This window comes from Lipotes vexillifer, unplaced genomic scaffold (assembly GCF_000442215.2).
Source record: "Lipotes vexillifer unplaced genomic scaffold, Lipotes_vexillifer_v1.1 scaffold159, whole genome shotgun sequence".
NCBI classification, from domain to species: domain Eukaryota; kingdom Metazoa; phylum Chordata; class Mammalia; order Artiodactyla; family Lipotidae; genus Lipotes; species Lipotes vexillifer.
The window spans coordinates 1,473,646-1,495,743 of NW_006770589.1; positions in this window are offsets into that span (position 1 = coordinate 1,473,646).

A 22,098-nucleotide genomic window follows, 5' to 3' on the forward strand; every position below is an offset into this window, starting at 1 on the left:
TTATCCCTTACCCCTCCCCCTTTATTTTTCAGTTCAAACACAGCAGCTTAGGGACAGAGCAAAATCTTAGAGTAAGAAAGGAAAAATTACCCTGTCAATAAATATACAAGGGTACAGGAAGGAATGAGTCTAGTAGGGGCAGGATGCCATGGATACATGGTAAAGGGATTCCCAAGGATACCACAAAGAATTCCACAAGTATATGCTTCCTAAGGAAGATGACTCTGCTACATATTGAAGCATTTAATGCAATTTAATGAAAATAAGCAGATACTATATACTGAAATGCACATATGTGTTACAGATTGGAGCTTTTCATCAGTAACATAATAACTTCCCTTAGATTTCATAGCCCTTTCCCAAACAGGCAGACAGACACATGTGATACAGGTGGAAAAAGATGGCTTTCCTTTTTTGAGATATGTCATTGGATTAAGCTGATCAAAACAGAGGTTGTCCATTTTGTTTCTACTAGAGAATTTTTGGTCTCCTGACAAATTTAATTCACTTTTTAAAAATAGAAGAGTATCTTAAGTATATGAACTGTAATGTATGAGTCCATTAGGAAAATTGAATATTTTCTCCATGTACATGGAAATTGCTTTATGTAACAAGTCTATTATAGATGATCTGGTTATTCACCAGACAAAAATGGATATGTGAATTATGTTTGCACACATTCTCTAAAATAAATAACTCTCCCTGATGAGTGGGTATGTTTGACCCCAGAGGCCTGTGCTGTAATTAATACTGATGGAGAAACCAGAGTCAGGAATTTCTTTAGCAGATACTCTATACTGTATTTCCAGCTTGGGCCTCCTGGGCTCACCACAGGTGGCACTATACAAGTGCAACACTTACTGTCTGAAAAGAACTCAGTAGGTTGACAAAATCACCTAAAGCATGGGTCAGCAAATTTTGTCCTATAACTGGCCAGATAGTAAATTGTAGGATTTGTGGGCCATATACTCTCTGTTCCAACTCCTTCCCTCTGCAATTATAGGCTGAAAGCAGCCACAGACAATATGTAAGTGAATGGATGTAGCTGAGTTCCAGTAAAATTTATTTAGATTTAGCCCGCCAACCCCTGATCTAGACATCATAAAGTTTTCAAAAAAAAAAAAAATGAAGGCAAATGTGAATTTGCCCACAAATTTGAGTGTCCTTTGGATTTATATTATTCTAGTTACTTTTTAAAAACATTTTAAACTGTTGATGTAACTACATTTAACTGTTATTTCTCAAACTGGAACCTTTCCTCAGAAGTTCCTTTGTTGAATTTCTTTAGTTAAATAAAATTTACATACCTTATTGTATTCTAGAAAGTTTTAATGGAGGTTGACAAAGTTGTCTACAGGACAAAATAAAGGTAAAATAGGTGAGAAAAATGAGGTATGGAGTTATGGTAGGATAGAAGAATAACATGCTGCAAGATGAGATGCACAAGGACAGGTCATGAAATTCTGTGCATGTTCTAGAAGTGCAACACATTTATCTCAAAGCCATCCAAGCAGCTAATGAGAAGAAAGAAAGAAACACAATCAGGTATATGGGGTCAGACGTTCAAAAGATGACATCTCACTGGTGCCTCTGGTAAAGCTCAATGAACGATTCCAAATTTGATACATGAGAGAAATTGTTCTTGTGGTCTCCATCAGGAAAACTATAGTAATATACTTGTAACTTATTCCACCCTTAAAATCATATTTCCAGTAAACATAAATGAGTATGTAAGGTAAAGCAATAGAGACAAAAAAAAAGCAGTAGAATAGAAATAATAGCAGCAAAGCTCCTTGTAGATTAGAAAAAGAACTCAAATCTTTAAAAAATCGATTTAAAAAATACTCTCAGGAATTACCTTTCTAGAGCTGTTTCTCTCAGAAAAGATGGCTAGCTTAGCAGTAACAGGCATGGAATACACAAAGAGGACAAATATAAAACACATACATACATATGAAATATAAGAAAAATAAGTAAATCAAGATTTCTATTGCAAAATATTAAAATATAATTGAATCTTAAAATTTTTCTATTTGTAGATATCTTGGGTGAAATTGTACCAGTTATGTTGTATGGGAGATAACTAGAATTTTTGGAAACTGTATACAAGCCCTTGTGTCCCCGTCCTTTGAAGTAAAAGGCTTTTGCTTTAGTATCCCAGGCCTCCCTTGAGTCTCAAAAGACTGACTCAAGAGTTAATGATCAGGAAATGTGAAGATGTAGAAACAAAGAAGAGCTGTCAGGCTGGGAAACTGGTAACAATTTAGACAATAAATCCACCACATAGCAGAATCACCAAACTCCCAGTTCCCTGCAAGATAAAGGCCTGACTCACATTCCTAAGTTGTTTTTAAAGGAAGCAGACCCCCACAAGATGAAAACTGCTGACCGCAAGAACATAGACCCTAGACTGGTTGAAAACAGGTTGATGATGCTTGAAGCTTCACCTTGATGCCAACCAGTCTGAGAATTGTGCATGAGCTGATCACACACCCTGCAGCCCTCTCTCTCACACTGCCTTTAAAACCCCTTTCCTGAAAGCCATCCAGAAGTTTTGGTCTTTTGAGCATGAGCTATCTGTTCTCCTTGACTGGTGTCCTGCAATAAATGTACTTTCCTTCACTGCAACCCAGTGTCAATAGATTGGCTTTACTGCACATGGACGAGGAGACCCAAGTTAGGTTCGGTAACATTACTGGGGAGAAATTTTATTTTGCATTTACAATTTCAGTTAAATTTTGGTAGAATAGTGACACTGCATCTGAATCTCAGGAATATTGAGCAGCTTTCTTAAGTCCTCACATCCAGTCAGCCTCACATCTCACCTCCCGGGCTAATTCCCTGCCCGCAGGTACACTCCCTCCCATGGTTCCTTTCCTGTCCTGACACAGCACTGATGAAAGGAGCTAAAATCAGATAATATGTGTTAAGCCCTCCATTCGAGACTGCAAGCCATATCTCAGAGCTCCCCGCTAAATCCCTGGACTTGCGAAAATTGCAGGATCAAGTGACAAGCACATAGTAAGTACTCATCAAGAAATTATTACAAATCCATGGGGTTTCCCTGGTGGCGTAGTGGTTAAGAATCTGCCTGCCAATGCAGGGGACACAGGTTCGAGCCCTGGTCTGGGAAGATCCCACATGCCGTGGAGCAACTAAGCCCATACATCACAACTACTGAGCCTGTGCTCTAGAGCCTGCAAGCCACAACTACTGAGCCCGCGTGTCACAACTACTGAAGCCTGCGTGCCTAGAGCCTGTGCTCCACAACAAGAGAAGCCACTGCAATGAGAAGCCTGTGAACCTCAAAGAAAAGTAGCCCCACTTGCCGCAACTAAAGAAAGCCCACGTGCAACAATGAAGACCTAACGCAGCCAAAAATAAATAAATTAATTTCATTTTTTAAAATTTTTTTAAAAAGAAATTATTACAAATCCAAACAAAACAAACATGGGCATGATTTAAATATGATTTTCTGGCTACATGTAGCATTGTCAAAGTTCCTTCTACCAAAAAACAAAAAAAAGGTAAGAAATCTCTCCATTCTACCAAAAAATAGCTTAAAAGATATATACTTTTTACCATTTTTACATATATTTCTTACCTTAGAATTCTTTAACTTTGTTTAATCATCATATTCTGGACAATGAAGGCTTGAGTTTATTTTCTTAAATTATATCTAGTAAAAGCTTCACATTCAAATGCTCATATTTCATTAACAGTTAATACTTCTTTCAGTAAATGGCATAATACTTCTTTATAATTTACAAAATCCAGTTAGAATCCATAATTGCTTGGCCTTTCATGAGTACTCTCAGCTCTTGTTCCACACTGTGGCTCATACAAAGTCTTTGTTAGAAAACCAACAATCCAACCACAGTGCTTATGGCAGGTAATGTAGATTTTATGAAAGATTTCAGGGAGAGATGCTCACCTTAAAGTTTTATAAAATATATTCTGAAATTCTTCTAATCTTACCCCTCCAAGCTCTCTGGCTATTAGCAGCTTCTTTCATATCTTCTCTATGCCTCTTCTCCAAATCCCTCCCATTTTCCATATTCTCACCTTAGTTTAAATAATCTATTTAGGAAAGCAAAATCCTGAAATTCTAATTTCTGAAGGGCGGTTCCTTAGAAAACAACTCAGCCAAAAGAAAAGGCTAGATCCCTTGTTTCTCAAACATTTCCTGCCTGTTCCCACCCTGGGAGAAGTAAACTACTCCAGTGAAATCACCTTTGTCAGAAATAATTTGATGCTTATGGGGTACACTTGAAGCTACAGCCATGCCACCCTATTTGCATGCTTTGATCACACTGTACTATTTCCCTCTACCTGAGTGTTCTTCTTTAGAGCAGCATCAGAGTGGGGCCTGGGGGCCCTGCACAGCACCTGTGCAGTCTGTGCCCTCGCCCCCCAGCCACCAGGACAAGCAGTGGCAACAGATCAAATAAGATAAGAGATGCTCAGAGATGATTTCCAGTTTAAGTGTCTTTTTTAATCAAGTTGCTTTGCTGTTTACATAGTGGTAAAATAAATAGTACTGTGGTATATTGTTTCTCCTGAAAAGTGCATAACCAATTTAATGTATATTCATGTTTCATGATCTATTCTATGACATGTCATCTATTTTGGCATGTCAAAAATATACATATACATTTTCTTTTCCTCTCTCCCTCCCTTCTGGCATATCTGACTGTTACTCTGTGATCTTGGTGCAAGGAAAGGATATTATGATCTCAGTTTCTTAATGCTTTGTTGCTGTCTCATCATTTTTTTCTACGTAGATATTACCTACTCTTCTCTAAAAACTCATTCAAATGTACAATTCTTTCTGAACCCTTCCTTTCCCTGCCTGAGAAGAGTTGATCCCTTCCTCTTAAGAACTGCTTTGAATATATTGCAGCTGATGAGACCAGTTTCCAGTTTGAGTTTTTCAATTTTTTTTTTTTTTTTTTTCAGTACGCGGGCCTCTCACTGTTGTGGCCTCTCCAGTTGCGGAGCACAGGCTCCGGACGCGCAGGCTCAGCGGCCATGGCTCACAGGCCTAGCCGCTCCGCGGCATGTGGGATCTTCCCGGACAGGGGCACAAACCCGCGTCCCCTGCATCGGCAGGTGGACTCTCAATCACTGCGCCACCAGATAAGCCCTCAAATGTTAATTTTGCAATTGATTTCTCACCAGCTGAACAAAAAATGCACTTAATGTAGATGTGTACAAGTGAACAAACTCACTGTTTGACTTGCAAAAAATCTCCATGAGCAAATATTTTTAATAAAGGCAAACCAAAAGGATTTTTTCAAAATTGCTATGATGCTGCTAAGAAATGACTTATAACTTGTTTCCTACTGGTATGAAGCTTAGTTGTTTATATTGTGCAATGTAGACAAGTTATCATAAAAGTTTTTGTCTGACTTTTCTCTTCTCAAAACTAGCTTTGTGAACCTGCGTGTGTGTGCATGGATGTTGGTGTGTGGGTGTGTTAGAGAGGGGGAAAGAGAACGAGGTACACAGGACAAAATTAACTCTTGTTTCAGTAATTACATTGTAGAGTGCCCTAAACAATGGTCAGTGGCAATTATATATATGAATGTAAACCCATGAATATGCCAACCATCGACATCCTTCTAGTGCAACAGGACAGTGTCATGACTTTACTATGATCCATGGAATTCAAGTCTGAAATGTATAATTCCATCATCAATCACTATTTCTCTTCCACAGATATGCTGACAGAGTATACTATTTCCCATGGAAATTTTTATTAAATGCTCTAAACTGCTGCAGAAATAACTCAGGAATATATCAATTAATCTTTATCCAATGTAATTTAATTCATTTCACTTACAACCATTTCAAAAGCAGGCTTTTGTCTTTACAAAAAAGCCTTCAAAAACAGCTTCAGGGCTTCCCTGGTGGCGCAGTGGTTGAGAGTCCACCTGCTGATGCAGGGGACACGAGTTTGGGCCCCGGTCCGGGAAGATCCCACATGCCGCGGAGCGGCTAGGCCTGTGAGCCATGGCCGCTGAGCCTGCGTGTCCGGAGCCTGTGCTCCGCAACAGGAGAGGCCACAACAGTGAGAGGCCCGCATACCACACACACACAAAAAAAAATAGCTTCAAATTTGTAAAAATTATTCTCTTTTACAACTATCAATATTTCTGTAACTTTCAAGAGATTCTTGGGTATGTTTGCTTCACTTCCCAAAGTGTTAGATGGACATGAAAATTACTTCTAAGTGATAATGTTGACACTAATTCAGTTATTTTTCTACTCTTAATTACCTGGGATTAAAATTCAGAGTAATTTACTTAATTTTCCATGAGTTTCTTTTTTTAATATATTGACGTTTTCTGTCCTGTTTACTGATGAGAGTTTCAGTCTCTCACTATTCTATGAGGCTTCTTCCAAAATACTGGCAACTGTGGTATAGTCTTGTGACAGTTAATACAGAGGAACATGGCATAAAAAATTCCCAAACACCTAATTACAACAGAACAGATAGTAATGAAATATTCCAGAAATGTGACAAAATGTCTGTATTGATTTTATAGAGAAACTGAAGGTATTTCCTGAAGGGATGAATTTATATTTAGAAGTCTCCCCTCAGATTTATCACCCTTTACTTCTGGAGGACTCTAACAACATTGCTGAATTTTTTAGCTTGGTTTGGTTTTGGTTTTCACAAATCTTTCTTCAATTCAGGCATCTGCACTGAATATTCTTCACTCTTAAGATCCATCATCACTGTCATAACCATGACTGTAAACAATAGGACAAAGAAAAAGGAGAATGCCTTTCCTTTTGCTTACACTGCTTGCTTTATATGAAGCATATCTCTTAATACCGTATTTTGTTTACTGAAAGCTAGTGGTTATAGAACAGCATGAAGAGGATTATTACCCCTAAGATAAAATTATATGAAAATGCTGAGTTTCTTCTAAATTCAGACTTATAATTAAGATGGGGGAAAGAAAGCTCCTTCTGGAGATCAAATTTTTGGCAACATTTTCAGATGGAACTGGTGGCTGTGATACTGGAAAGCTACTGAACAAGAAATAACATCACAGAGTTTTCAGCCCAGTGCCAGTTTGTGCCAAACTCCTTGTCTTCGTAAATGTTTATGAGTGGTCTCTGCCATCTCATTAGAATTGAATTCAAAGACAACAGGTGCAGGCAGTGATTGCTCAAGCTAGGCCAACTAACTTTGTTATTGTGTTCCAAGTTTTACATTTAGAAGGATCTGTAGTGGGTAGTCTCTGTGACTTCTTTGATTTATTCATTCTACTTTATAAAATGTTGGTTGGGCACTTCTAAAAGCAAGCAACTTGCTTCCAGAGAGCCACAGTCTAGCTTGAACAACAAATGCTGTATGAAAGATTACGCAAATAATCATTTGATTACATTTCTGAAGAGTGTAATGAAAGACATAAGCTATACGTGTATATGACAGTGAGATCTGCCTCATGGCCTCACGCAGTGTTAAGTGAGGCATTCTGAGACTTTCAGGATGAGTAGAAGTTCACCAGGCCAAGTGGAGTGGGAGAGGGAGGGAGGGAGACCACTCCAAAGACTTTGAGATGCCCGGGTGAGAGCTTTGAAGCAGGATGGTACTTGGTTCCTCCAAAAAACAGGGTGAAGACAAGAGTGTCTGGGGTGTGCATAGTAAGCCAGGAAGGTAGCAGTGCAAGATGAGACTAGCAAAACAATCAGAGGTGAGATCTTAAAAAAATTTTATAGGCCATGTTAAAAGATCATTCATTCATCCAATGCATTCAACAAATATCCACTGAAGGCTCAATCTGTTCCAGGCACTGTACTAAAAGCTGAACATACGGCAGTGATTGAAAGAGAAGAAAACCCCTGTCCTCACACAGCTTAAATACCAATGAACAGATAGTAGTAATGAAGACAGAAAATTTTAAAAATGAGTAAATATAAAGTAGGTCAATATATGCTATGAAGAAAAATAAAATAGTGTAAGGAGGATAGGCAATAACTAACACAGGGGGTGTTATTTTACTAAGGTTCTTAAGGAAAACCTCATTCTAAGGGGCACAAGCAGATAAGTGAAGGACAGGAAATGTGAGTAAAGGAGATATCTGGGAAAAGAAAGTGTTATTTAGTAGGAGTTTTTGATCTATATTTCCCCCTAGAACTTATGTCATCCATGAACTTAGTTTAGAAAAAAATTAAAATGTGCTTCTCATTAACCTTTAACTGAAAATTAGTATTTCTTTCAATTATAATTTTTATCAAGAATCCAGAGGAGTCCTAACAGCAACTGTAATTTTGTTACTTAAAAAATTTACAGATATTTTTACTTATATAACCTTGTTCAGACATTTACACTCACCACTCATTTTACATTATGGCTATTGTTAGACTTGGGGCTAGATCTCGTTATTTTGATGAATTAATAAAGAAGCATATATGTTACTATAAAGCACATTTAACTTAAAAATATTTTTAAAGTTTGTCTCCATATAATTGGTCACACTTGTATTTCTGTGAATTTTATTTTATGACTTATGGAACATCATTCAGAGAGTGTGCATTGGCTTTATTTGCCTGCCAGAGGACCTGTGCACAGGGAAGCGTTAAGGGCCCCTGTGTTAGAGAAAACAGGGGTAAAACCCCTCTTTTGGGAGTGTCCTTGATGTGTTCAAGGGCTGCTCAGAAGTCAGTGAGGAGGAAGCAGAGGCAGGAAGTGGTAGGGGTGATAGGAGAAGAGATCAGGAAGAGATCAGGCCCAGATCAGCAGATCATGGTAGAGCTTTACATGTGCACAGTGAGAAACCATTAATGGGCTTAAGTTAAGGAGTAAAATTAAGAAAATTCAGAAAGACTAACGATAAAAAAAATAAATTAAAAATTAATTAATAAGCAGAAAATTCTGCCTAACTGGGATAATAGCCTTTCTCCTTATGAGAGTCATGAAAATACATTGCTTTCCTCCAAAGCATTTTGCTTGTTAAATCAAACGTTTCAGGGTCAGGGCTGTGCTGTCCTTTAACAGTAGAAAATTAAGCCATGTGAATTAGAATACTATCTAGAAAATACTATCCTTCCTGCTTTCAATTATCTACATGCTGAGCTTTCTAAATTTGCATGCTTTTTTTTTCCAATAAATTTGTCTCTTTTCCTCTTGTCTTAATTTACTTTACATCTGCAATACCAAAGTTTCCAGGGGTGAGACTTGAAGTTAACTAGAAGCATTTATTGTCTTGTGTACAAGGAAAGAAAGCAGATGTGTTTTTATCGGCTCTGCCATTGTGTGATTTTTAACATGTTTGCTTGGCCAGGCCTGCCAGTACTTCACAGTGTTGCTCTGTTAAACTTCATCTTCCCAGCTCAACATTCCTACTGAGCTACTTATTGCTCACTGTGTGGATTCTAGTGGATGTTTCTTTCTTGTGACACGTGAAAAATACATACCAGACCATCATCATTCTCATTCCTAATCACACAACTCTCCCTAGGTTAATTCTTTTGTACATTCAACATGTGTTTATTTACCACTTATTTTCTTCCTCCAGACAGGAAGATACTGGTTTTAACTGTTTTATTTTAAATAACTAAATCTAATATTCTTTCTGCTACTGTTCCAATAAAATATTTGTTCTCTTAGATCTTCCTTAGATTCAAAGTTCAAGGAGTGTCTTTATGTCATTTTAGATTTTCTTTCCCTCCATAATATCTTTGATTTGTCTGTCTTGTTCACTTTGCTTTTTAGAACATGTATTCTTTTATTAGATGGCATCTATTATAACTGTTTACAGAATGACTTTTTAAGAGAGAAAAGCACTTTTAAACAGAGATAAATGAAAGGAATTATAGTGATTTGCCAAGAGACATTACTCAAGTTTTCTCTTGGCAGCTAAGAATTTTGAATGGACGTCATAAAATTGAAACACCAGCTTGGGGAACATAGACTTGGCCACAATAATTGCTCAGTAATTTTGTACATTCAGTTATCAAATATTTTAGTCTTTACTAACATTAGGCATTGCAACAGATATTTTGGGACATAGAGGTGACCATACTTGGCATGATTTCATGCATTCATGGAGCTTGCAATAAAATGAGAAAGGTAGGAATTAAGCAAAATTAGAAATGATATACTCAACTGATATGAATTTAAAAAACTATCATGTTCAAGAATGTGGTAGAGAAGCGCATAAAAAGCAGCCAGCCTGACTTCTCTAAGGTGATGCTGTTTACGCTGACACCTGAAGAGTACGTGCTGATCACCCAGGTCATAGTAGCCTGGGAGAGAATTTTGGACAAATGATTTGGCATTGTCATGCATTGTGGCAAAATCTGAGAGAGTACAGGGGAATGTGCTAAAAGATAAGATTGAAGAAGTAGGAAGACTCAGATCACGGTGGGAATTGTAGACCATTTTAAGTTTTTTGTATTATATTCCCATGGGAAATGAGGGGGGGGAAGCTCAAGAATTTATAGCATGGAATTGATGCACGTATTTTATAAAGGAAGTGTCATGAAAATATTATGCAAAATAAATTTAAGAAATAGAGTAAATGCTGGTATTTTTTTTAGAAAAGTATTTCTGTGGTAGCTTTTGGCAATGAGAAAAGAGAGGAGCTGCCTGCACAGCATAAGGGAAGCATAAACAACAGAACTTGATGTCTGACTATGTATGGGATGAGGAAGAGAGAGAAGGTACATGTGAGTCAGGATTTTGGATTAAACACCTAGATGGATAGTACTGCCTTGGACTGAGCTGAAGTACACTGCAGGGAAATATTTTTGAGGGGAAGAAGATAGATTTGATCTTAGATTGAAATATATTGAGCTTGAGATGTTGATGAGAAATTCAAGTAGAGGTGACAAGTGGTCAGTTAGATATATGAACCCTGATCTGACTGGCTTGGGTTTAAGACAACAGGAAACACAGAACACAGTAACAGTGAACAAAGCCATGACTCTCTAGACAGTGAGCCCAGGAAAGGACCTAGAGAACAGTGCTGGGTTTTTAACATTCAGAGTCAATGAATCTGTGATATATGAAAAGATGTTTATTTTTTGCCAGGTTTCAGTTGAATCTGGCTTCTCATACAGAGATCTAATATAGGCATGGGCCTGTTACTTTGCTCTGGGTTAAGACTAAATGTAGTCTTGAGGGTGCTCCAGGCACTTGACCTGTACCATAATCACATGTCTGGAATGCAAACTTTAGAGGGCTGGAGGGCCATGTGATCTATGGCAGTACTGGGCCCTAGAGATTCAGTATAAAACTCAGATGTGGAGGTTTCTGAGAAAAGGGAAAAAGTTTAACTCATTATTGCAATTTTCTCCCTACTGTAAATTGTGATAAGTCACTTAGGAATGGAAATGAGAGGATGGACAGAAAGCAGAGAGGTAAACCAATGGCAGTGGCTGATTTAGGGGAGCCTCTGAGTCGTCTAAGTCTCTAATGAAAAACAAATTTTCTGATGGGAAGCATAGAATAACAACAAATTCACTGTTCTCCCTGCTGCATCACACTACATATTAATTTCTATCTCATTTTGATATGAAGACAGACAGAGGGAACAGAGCAAACCAACATACCACCTGTCCTGTGGGTTGAAATAAGCAAAATGCTGCAAGCAATATTGCCCGGTCTCTCTTCCCCTTAACATTAACCCAGGCTGAGGGCTTAAAACTGAAGTAGAAATACAATTCTAATAGAATAGTGTCTCTTCAGTAGTTATTTATTTATAATTTCAACATCTCTTTCTTTTACTTTCTAAGATTAAAGCATTAGAAAGTAACAGATGAATGGATAAAGAAGATATGGTACATATATACAATGGAATATTACTCAACCATAAAAAAGAATGAAATTGGGGTCATTTGCAGAGACATGGATGGACCTAGAGTCTGTCATACAGAGTGAAGTAAGTCAGAAAGAGAAAAACAAATATTGTATATTAACGCATATATGTGGAATCTAGAAAAATGGTGCAGATGAACCTGTTTGCAAGGCAGAAATAGAGACACAGACGTAGAGAACAAATGTATGGAAACCAAGGGGTGAAAGGGGGGGTGGATGAATTGGGAGATTGGGATTGACATATATACACTACTATGTATAAAATAGATAACTAATGAGAAACTGCTGTATAGCACAGGGAACTCTAGTTCACTTTGCTGTACAGTAGAAAATAACACAACATTGTAAAACAACTATACCCCAATTAAAAAAAAGTAAAAAAAAAAAGCATTAGGAAGTATTAAGAGCTGGCTGAATGGAAAGATATTGGAGATGTTTTAAATGCCAATCAACTTGGAACCTACTAGCACCTATAACTGACTGCTCAAAGAATGAATGAAAAACACTGCCATGGATAGATCTGTAAATCTGGGATAGATACTGGAGGTTTTTAGTAGCAAGGGAGGGACTATGAATACTCTATTAGTAAAGTTGGTGAGATTGAAAGGGTATTGGTCCTTTGGTATGCAGATGATTGCATAATCTACCCAAGATGATTTCATGTTAAATTGTCAGGGAAAATGAAGGATGGATGAAGGCAAGAATAATGATAGATTAATTACATCCCAGCTCCTTTTGTAGTTTTCAGCACCTTGATGGGTGCGTGCACATACAAATTTCCATGTGACTTTTTAAGATTTATAATATGTAGGTGATATTTTTATATAAATTAGACTACAGCATTCTGTACTATAGTCTCAAATTATTTGGACAATTTGTGTATGTAGGAAGAGTGATAAATGGAGCTAAGTGTACACCATGAGAATTTATTGAAGAAATATCTAGAAATTAACTATTTACTATTCCACATTTGCTTATTGAGAGGCTACCACCTGCCATGGCCCTGCTCTCTCCTAGGTGCTTGGGATGCTACAGTGAACAAAACAAAGTCTCTGCTCGCATAGGTTTTACATTTTTATTAGGAGAAATTATTAATAAAAAGCCACAAAAAAAACAAGCAAATGTTTAGAGTGTAGCGGTGATGTTAAGGGCCGTGAAAAAATATAAAGTAGGAAAGGAGATGGACACATCATCAGAGTGGAGTGTGCCATTTTACAGTCCTCAGAAGGTCACATTTGAGCAGAGGCTTGATTAAGGAAGGTGGGGGGACTTGGCAAAGTCTGGGGGAGACCATTTTAGGGAGAAGGGACAGCAGGAGAAGAGCATCTAAGGCAGAGATGTGCTTTGTTTGTTCAAGAAGAGCAAGAAAAAGTGCCTCTCAGGCTCAACATGTCCTTGGCTATTTTTCCTTGTCTTAATGCTGATCTGCTTTTTATTTTATTTTATTTTATTTATTTAGTTTTGATCTGCTTTTTAAAGAAAAGTCTCTTAGGGGACAAAAATTATTTAAGTAAGCTAACAGATTAATTTTTATACAAGTACATGTGATAGATTGAAGCTATAATACAATTTCTTACAGAGATAAGTATGGGAGAATATATTTCTTTCTCAAATTACATAATTCTGTTTATGGTGGTCAGTAAAATGTTCCACTGAATACTGGTTCAACATTCAGTAATCATGGTAAAATAAAACGTGTCTCTATTTCTGTGGTTCTCTTTAAAGTGATTTATTTTCAGGGCAGCTCTCTGAAAAATGAACATTCTTTCATCCATGTAAGTACAGAAAAATGAAGCTCTACGTACCTTCGATGCAGTTTGTGTATTTATTTTATCAGTCCTCAGAATCCTGCAAAATATATTGAGTTATGAAATGGGGAACTTACTATCTATCCAAAACTATGTTTGCGATTGGAGATTTCTCTTACAGTAGTGGCTTGGTACCTGGTAAGCGGTTTTGAGATTTGATCAGCCCCAATCCTTAAAACGCAGTTGCCTTCCCCTGCCTGCTCCATCACATGAAAAGAAGTAACAACTTTCTCTTCCTGTTAGTCTAGCTGCTTAAAAATAACACATTCCAGCAAGGAGGGAGGGACATTACAAGCAACAGGACATATGAGACTTGCCAAGGGGGCCAGCATTTCCTGGCTCACAATTGCAGGAAAGGCTTTGCTCCATTATCAATGGGACCTGGATGCTTTGATAGGCAATTGTTTTAAAAGCTAAACAACATTTGCAGTAGAAATATTGTGTGTGTTATACAAGGCTTGTGTGGAGGAAATATAGCACCAGATGGATCAGACAATAGTCTTGTCTCATGTTTTGTTCCTTTACTGGTAATAAAATAAAAACTAAAAAATATAGCCATATACATCTTTGCTTTTAATAAAGTCTCTGTTGTTTTAGAAAAGAATAGTGGAATTGTCATGAACAATACAGATTTCCTTTGCAATAATTGTTGATTTTAAAATGTACAGAAACAATGGAATACTCAAGACATCACAATCACTTTGAGCAAGGACATTCCTTATATAGCACACTGAATCCATCATTTCCAGAGGAATTAGAACAAATGATCAACTGTTTAGAAATATACTCTCCCTACAGTCAGGGCAAAAGAATGACTTCTAAACAACTCGTTATTTAGGGAATATCTTGACTAATATTGCCTTGCTCTCTATCTGAGCTCCTATAAGAAATTAGATGTAGATAGATAGATAGATAGATAGACAGATAATATATTATATAAATATGTATATTATATATATTCTCCCCCTCTCAGAAAGTTCAGTAACTTTGATGATCTTTCAGAAGTGAGATCAGGAAAAGTTTTTCTGTTTTTCTTTCTGAGGAAGCAGAGAGAAATGGACAAAAATAGATCTATATTAAATAAATACTATAAAAAATCTATTCATGATAAAGACTTGTGGGTACATGTCTTATCCTGAAGTGATAGAGAAGCTGACAATTTCTCTCTCAAATGCTGTGTGGCATTTGGTCATCTTCAGGCAGGTGCTAGTCTCCCTTGCTCTGGGTCACTTTGGTTAGAGGGTCTGCATAGACGGGGCACAATTCTCCATCCCTCTCCTCACATGAAAGCATAAACTGATTAAAATATGTAGTCAGGCAAATTCTGATGCAGTGCTGGAATAATTGTGATTCCAACATGCTCTGATGTTACCCTTAAAGCGTCTCCCTCACTGTCTCCCTATAACTAAAAAGGTAGAGAAAAATGCATCCCAACTAGAGAAAATAAAATTTAGACTAGATAAATATTTCACAAATATGCAAGCTAAGCTTGTAGTATATGCTTAAAGGAGACGGGAATTCCCATCATACACTCAGCAACCAGTTATCTTCTTTCATGTTGAGAATATTGTATGCCTTTTTAGGATGAATAGCTGACATGTGCCCTGCAGGAAGTCTGTAATCCTGGCAATTCTGACTCTTCACTAGAAATCATTTTTTTAGAGGAATAAAGTGATATAATAATAATTTGATTTGAAAATTTACTCTGGCTGTGGTATGGAAGGAAAATACAAAAGAAAGAAACTATTGGTAGAGAGATCAATTAATAGATGTTGTGAAAATACCTTAAGAAATATTTAGAAGAAAAAATCCAATTACATATTGAATATACTTGATAAAAGAGTGGGAAAGTAATAAAGACTTGATAATATTTCCATTTGGGATCATACTTGGATGGCAATTAAGATGCATCTTTGTCATTTATAGTAGCCAATATTATGTAGTTTAAAATTTTTCCAAATCTTAAACTATGATGTTGGAAATTTACTTTGCAGTGAACAGTGTAATTTCATTTTATCAGCACATGGAAATAACACTACTTAGAAAGAAATAAATGAGTATGTATTACTGTCTTTAGATGACTTTAGTTAATAAATTAATTTTGCTCTTTGCTTGAATTTAATTAATATACATTTTAGCAATCAAGAGGTGTTTTAAAATATTAAAATTGAGGTAGTATAAATTAAAATCATGAGAATTATAATACATTCTGATTTCCTCCTTTTTTGGCTTGAAGACTGCCCTTTAATTTATATGATGATAAAAGACAAAAATGATAAAAATAAATTGGCTAGGGCTTCCCTGGTAGCACAGTGGTTGAAAGTCCGCCTGCCAATGCAGGGGACACGGGTTCGTGCCCCGGTCTGGGAAGATCCCACATGCCGCGGAGTGGCTAGGCTCGTGAGCCATGGCCGCTGAGCCTGAGCGTCCGGAGCCTGTGCTCCGCAACGGGAGAGGCCACAACAGTGAGAGGCCCGCGTACTGCAAAAATAAATAAATAAATAAATAAATAAATAAATAAATAAATAAATAAATTAGCTAGTCTGTTTATTCTATTTTTTCATGTGTCTACCCACTACAATTTGCCATTTATTTATTAAATAATATGCTTATGTAATTACATACTAAACATATGTTTATCAGGTGGTGATTCAGTATATGGTTTCAGTTGCTAACAGCAAAGCAGATTTTTAACAGGATTTGTTCAGGAAAACAGAAATTACTCTAGATAGTTCAAACAGGAAGGTATTTAATACAGGGAGTCAGTGGCTTAAAATTTTTTTGAAAGGACTGGCAGAACAAAGTTCATGGAAAAGAGTAAAAAGTTTTCAGGAAATTAGGATATTTTAAAGCTGCCAAGAAAGTACTATTGATGATTTCAGGTGCCTTGAAATTAATTTTTTTAACTGATCTTTTCTTGATTTGCTTGATTTTAATCAAAATAGTCTGCAGAATATAGAACGGGCTAACTGTACATTTTTGGATTCTTATATGTTTATATGATTCACCATTGTTGCTGCCAGGCATTATTTCCTTCTGTCAGCTTGCTTATATGTATGGTTCCTACCACAAAAAGATAAACTTCTCTTCAGGCACAAGCTGCAAATAAATTAATTCCAATTTCAAATTTATCAAATAACAACCAATTTTTCATCCTAAAATAATTTTCCAAGTTGTTTATTAAATAAAGAAATTTAATTTTAAGCCTTCTAAAAATTAATGAAAATACTTAAAAACATATTTTTCCTGTGTCACCTTTATGTGAGCAAAGAGTTTGAAGGCTGCTAAAATAATAGGGATGAAGTAACTACTCCTAATTAAGGGGCTAAACTGGATGGGTCAGGTTTATGAGTGAGTGAAATGTAAAGGGTATTTGCAGTCTTCAGAGAGCAGAGCTAGGAAAGGAAGAAGTCGGAAGATTTTTGGAGAAAAAGGTAATCATTTGCCTTTGAGAGCTATATTTGAATGCTTAGTAGGGACCCCACTACTGCCCATGGTCAGGTAGTACCAAAGCTATTGGGCTAAGAGAATCTTTGGAGACTATAAAAACCACCGAGGAATGAGAAAACTATACAGGCCATGAATAAGGAGACAGAAAATTGTTTGAATATTAGCTTTGTTGATTACTAAGAGGGAGACTTTGAAGATATTTCTTAACTTTCCCAAGTATAGAATTTTAAATCTGTAATAAGTGTGTACGTCTTCCACATTCTCTTCATTGTGTTGCACATAAACTAATTTTTGAGAAAGTCTATCTACGCTTTCTGTTTTGAAATCTGATCTGGTAGGAGAGTACATCTCCATTTGCCCAAATCTCATGGACCATGCCGAATTCTGAGGATCTTACCAAAGCAGCAAAAATTCACACAGAAGTTTTATAAAATACTTGAGTAGATTTATATAAAATCACTCTGTAGTTCTACCGTAATACTTCTTTGAAATATCTTGGAGTCCTCGAAGTGTAGAGGTGGTGGTTAAAGTAGTGAGGATGTCCAAAGAATCTTATTTCCAGGGAGAAACATATTATTTGACATACAGAATGAGGAGTAAAACTATTTTTACAATCTAGTGGAAGAAGTTAAATTAAAAAGATAAATCAAGCAAAGTATTTTTTAAAATTAACGACGGTATTTGTAAAATAGAATTAGGCTCAGACGTAATATTTACTTTATTTTTAATACTGGCTCCTAATGGAACTTAAAAACAGCTGGTTTTGTTGATCTAATGGTTCCATGTAAGACTGAATAGGCAGAATCAGAATCATTAAAATTCCATTTTCATCAGATTTGTGCTTGAGAAAACTAAGTGTACTTTCATAGTAATTTATTATAGACATTTCTTTGTTTGTCTTAGATATATTATTAAAATGACAGAAAGGGATGAGATGAAATAGTACAGCAATTACACAGTTTAAAACTTTTCAATTATAGAGAAGCATTCAACTGCATCTTTCATTACCACCGTCTGTGTTGTATATATCACTTTAAGATTAATAGCAGGCAAGGTTTGTTTGTTTCCTTGTTTATATGGCATTCAGATCAAGATAGGTTTTTCCCACCATTGGAGAATATTGTAAAAAGACAGTTATCTTTCTTGGATAGTAGGACATTCTCAAGGTTTTTCCCAGACTATCTCCCCACCCCCCTCAAAAAACATACTGTACTGCCTCAAATCTGACATATTTTTATTCAAAATAAACAGTGCATTATCTTTTTACCTAACCTAGTAAAAGAAAGATTTTTGATAGTTGCATATTCCCATCTTCTGGAATGCTAAGTATAACATTGGTTTAAATTTCAACAATAAGACTCAGGATTGGAGAAAAGCTGTCATTTCTGGTTTCCTAGAAATAATTTAATGTTCTGAATTGCATCTCCTCCTAGTGGCCTCATAGAGTTATCGCAATTTCCAGTGTGAGTAGCTCACTTTTAAATTCAAATCAATTCAGTTCAGCTCACATCACTTCACTTCCATTTAATTCAATTCACTTTTGTTCAATTCAATTTCACAAAAATTTATTGAATACTTACTGAACACAGTGAACACTCTGTTAGATGTTGCAGATTGAAAAGTGAAGATAGTTGGCTAATCCTCCTGTCCAAAGATGGCACCACTACTAAGGCTAAGTCAGCATTTGGCAGACAGAATCACTATGCTGATGTATCAGTCTAAATACAAAGTATTTGGGGTGCTTGAATGTAGTGGAAAGCATGGTTTAATGAATTACTTCTGAGAAGGAACCATGCTGGACTGGAAATGAATTAGCTTTTGGATTGGTGTCAGACATCCCTTTCTAGCCTGAAATCTGATACCAGTTGTGTGATCTAAAACATGTTACCCCAGGAGATCAAGATGGCAGAGTAGGGGCACATGGAGCTCATCTCATCCCACGAACACAGCAAAAATACATCTGCTTAGTAATAAAGTGCCTTGATTGGTAATAAAATGCCCACCATAAAACCAGTAGTTTTACCCACCCTTGCTTTTACACCATTAGTGCAAATGTTAACACTGTGAAATAAGTAATTTGTGTCTTAGAATTGTTATGAAAATAGTTTGATCTTATAAAGGGGTTGAGGACCTCCAGGTATCTATGTCATACTTTTAGAGCCACTGACTGACAAAGACGAAGGGCATACTCTGAACTGGGTCAACTATAGGATCCCATGTTAAGTAAATAAGTAAATAATTAAGATGACCCACCGACATTTCTAATAGCATTTATCAACCATAGAGGCATGAATTGAATCAAACTAAAAGAGGTATTATGGGTGGCATTTAGACTGAAAAAAATCACTAAATGATTCTCATGTATTGATAGTTTTTGCCTCCAAAAAAACAAAGGAGAAAAAAAGCTTGCTTGCTGTAGTAGATTTCATTATTTACTCTTGTCAAAATATTCACTGTCTTCTCTATAGGAGGATTATAAATTCCTTCTCTGTTGACAGCCTAACTATATGATTCATTTTATCTAATGAAATGTGAGCAGAAGTAATGGGTGCCACTTCTGAAAATAAGCTTTAAAAGATATTTCATAGTTTCACCTTTCTTTTGCTGCAAACTCAGCAATTTCCCAGCATGAAGACGATGTGGACACAGCCTAGTATACACATTGAATACAATGAAAACTAGTAGAAAATTTACAGAAGACACTCTCACTATGGAGGAGGAAATTATTCACTTTTCCCTGAGAAACATTGACCTATGCCCATATCACTCTGAATGCTATGGCCAATTTAAAATTTTCTTGGGCTATGTTCCAAATTTGGGGGAGAGAGACAACTATATTTTTTGTTTTTATATAATTTTATAAAAGTTTTATAGTCCTTTTGGCTTAAAATAATTACAGCCTTCTTTTCCTAATGATTATGATCTCACTTTCTCATGTCTGTACTCATCTACTTATTTTGAATCAATTAATAGGCAGAGATACTCGATTCCAGCCATAAACTTTATTATAGAAAAATATTCCATAAATAATGAAACCTGCATCTTGAATCATACAAGTACAGCTACCTAAATAACAATATGATATAACAATTCAAATATCAATATAAATAAAGTTATTGATTGGTTCCACATAATCTCCTAACAGAACAGTTTATAAGAAGGCTATTGGGGCTTCCCTGGTGGTGCAGTGGTTGAGAGTCCGCCTGCCAATGCAAGGCATGTGGGTTCGTGCCCCGGTCCGGGAAGATCCCATATGCCACGGGGCGGCTGGGCCCATGGGCTGTGGCTGCTGGGCCTGCACGTCTGGAGCCTGTGCTCCACAACAGGAGAGGCCACAACAGTGAGAGGCCCGCATACCGCAAAAAAAAAAAAAACTATCAAGGTCAATATTTTGAAGCTTGAGACCAAGTATGGCACTTAAACTTTCTTAGCCTCAGGTGTAGAATAATAATTGGGTTATTGAAAAATGTATATATGTAAAATGCTTAAAAGTGGTCAGGATTGCCAAGGAAATTGATAATTGTTACTTTGTAGTTCCCCTTTCTAGTTTAGAGTATTTCACTAATCTTTAACCTTTGTAACATCAATGCTATTTTTATGCTCACTTGGATTGGTGTCACAGAGATGTCGCTGTTGCTCACATTATGATCAGAGGAACAAGAAAAAACAGTTTCTTTGTTTTATTTTGTCTACAAGAGTTCTGGCTTCCCTTATGATTAGTTGGAAATAAAAAAAGAACTACATTTAGTCGAATTTGGTTTAAAACTTAATCCAATCCAGTAATTTTAAGTCTTTTAAAAAAAAATGACTGCTTGACTCTTTTATTTCCACTCTTCCCATGCACTTGATAGTCTCAAAGATGGTGTTAGGTTGAATTGGGGGATAGAGCCAATTGGGGACTTTTATGAACATACAGGGGAAAAGGGAAGAGTCTTTGGATCCATCAGATATTTATTGGTTTTCAGACCACTGCTGAGTGGGTGTTCCATGTATGCTGTAGTATTTCGTTGGCCTGGTCCTTTTTCAGGATTTTCTGCTGGCATTTGTTGCTGACATCTGGGGCTGATGAACATAAATTGCAATTTTTCTTTGCTCAATCAACAGCTGTCTGCTTACTCAGCCCTTGCTGCTTTGCAGACTCTCTGCCACCTCCTCTGTCTGGATCAAGTCACTCCACTCTTGGTCAAGTCACTCCACTCTTAGTCAAGTCACTCCACTCTGTCATAGCATGTTCTTGCCACGTGGAAACCAAGAGAAGCTTGGGAGATCATTCCAGACTCTATTTACCTATGACCCCATTTCTTCGTGCCTTAACCATGCTGTTCCACCACATGGAGGCATAGGCTTCTTCGCGCAGTTAGACTTTTCCAAGTGTCCCAGATGGAGAACTGGACAAAATCTCTTTGTCCTCAGCTTCCTTATCAACTAATTGACCACACCCACTTCTGAAGGCCAAACCCAGAGAAATATCCCAGATATAGGATATGTATCTGACAGCTTCCTTTCCTGGTATTTGCCCTATAATGCCCAGGATTCTGAATGTCTGTTTATTTCTTCCTATCAGCCTAGGGCTTCCCACTATTGTCTAGTTCACAGAGTTGGAGTCTTAAATGGTTAAAATGGGAGGTACAAAAATTTAAAAACTAATTTCTTCCTCAGCAATGCTTGGCTTTCAAATCTAGTAGCTTCTTGAAAATTCATATTTGTAATATCATAATCTGAATATTGGTGTTTTATTTTCCTTTGCACTCCTACTTTAATAGTTTTAATCACTTTGAAGCAGACAGGTGCCTAGGGCTAACTAGGGAGAAGGTCTTGTCATGAAAATGAAAATGACAACCCTTTAACTTTTTTTTCAAATATGGTTTTTAGTATTTACACTAAACTATTGCTATTTTTTCTATTTAAATTATTTATACTTATGATTTCAAATCAAAATTCTAATAATTCAATGCTTAAACCAGGTTACATGACAATATATTTTGTTTCTATTTATTTTTA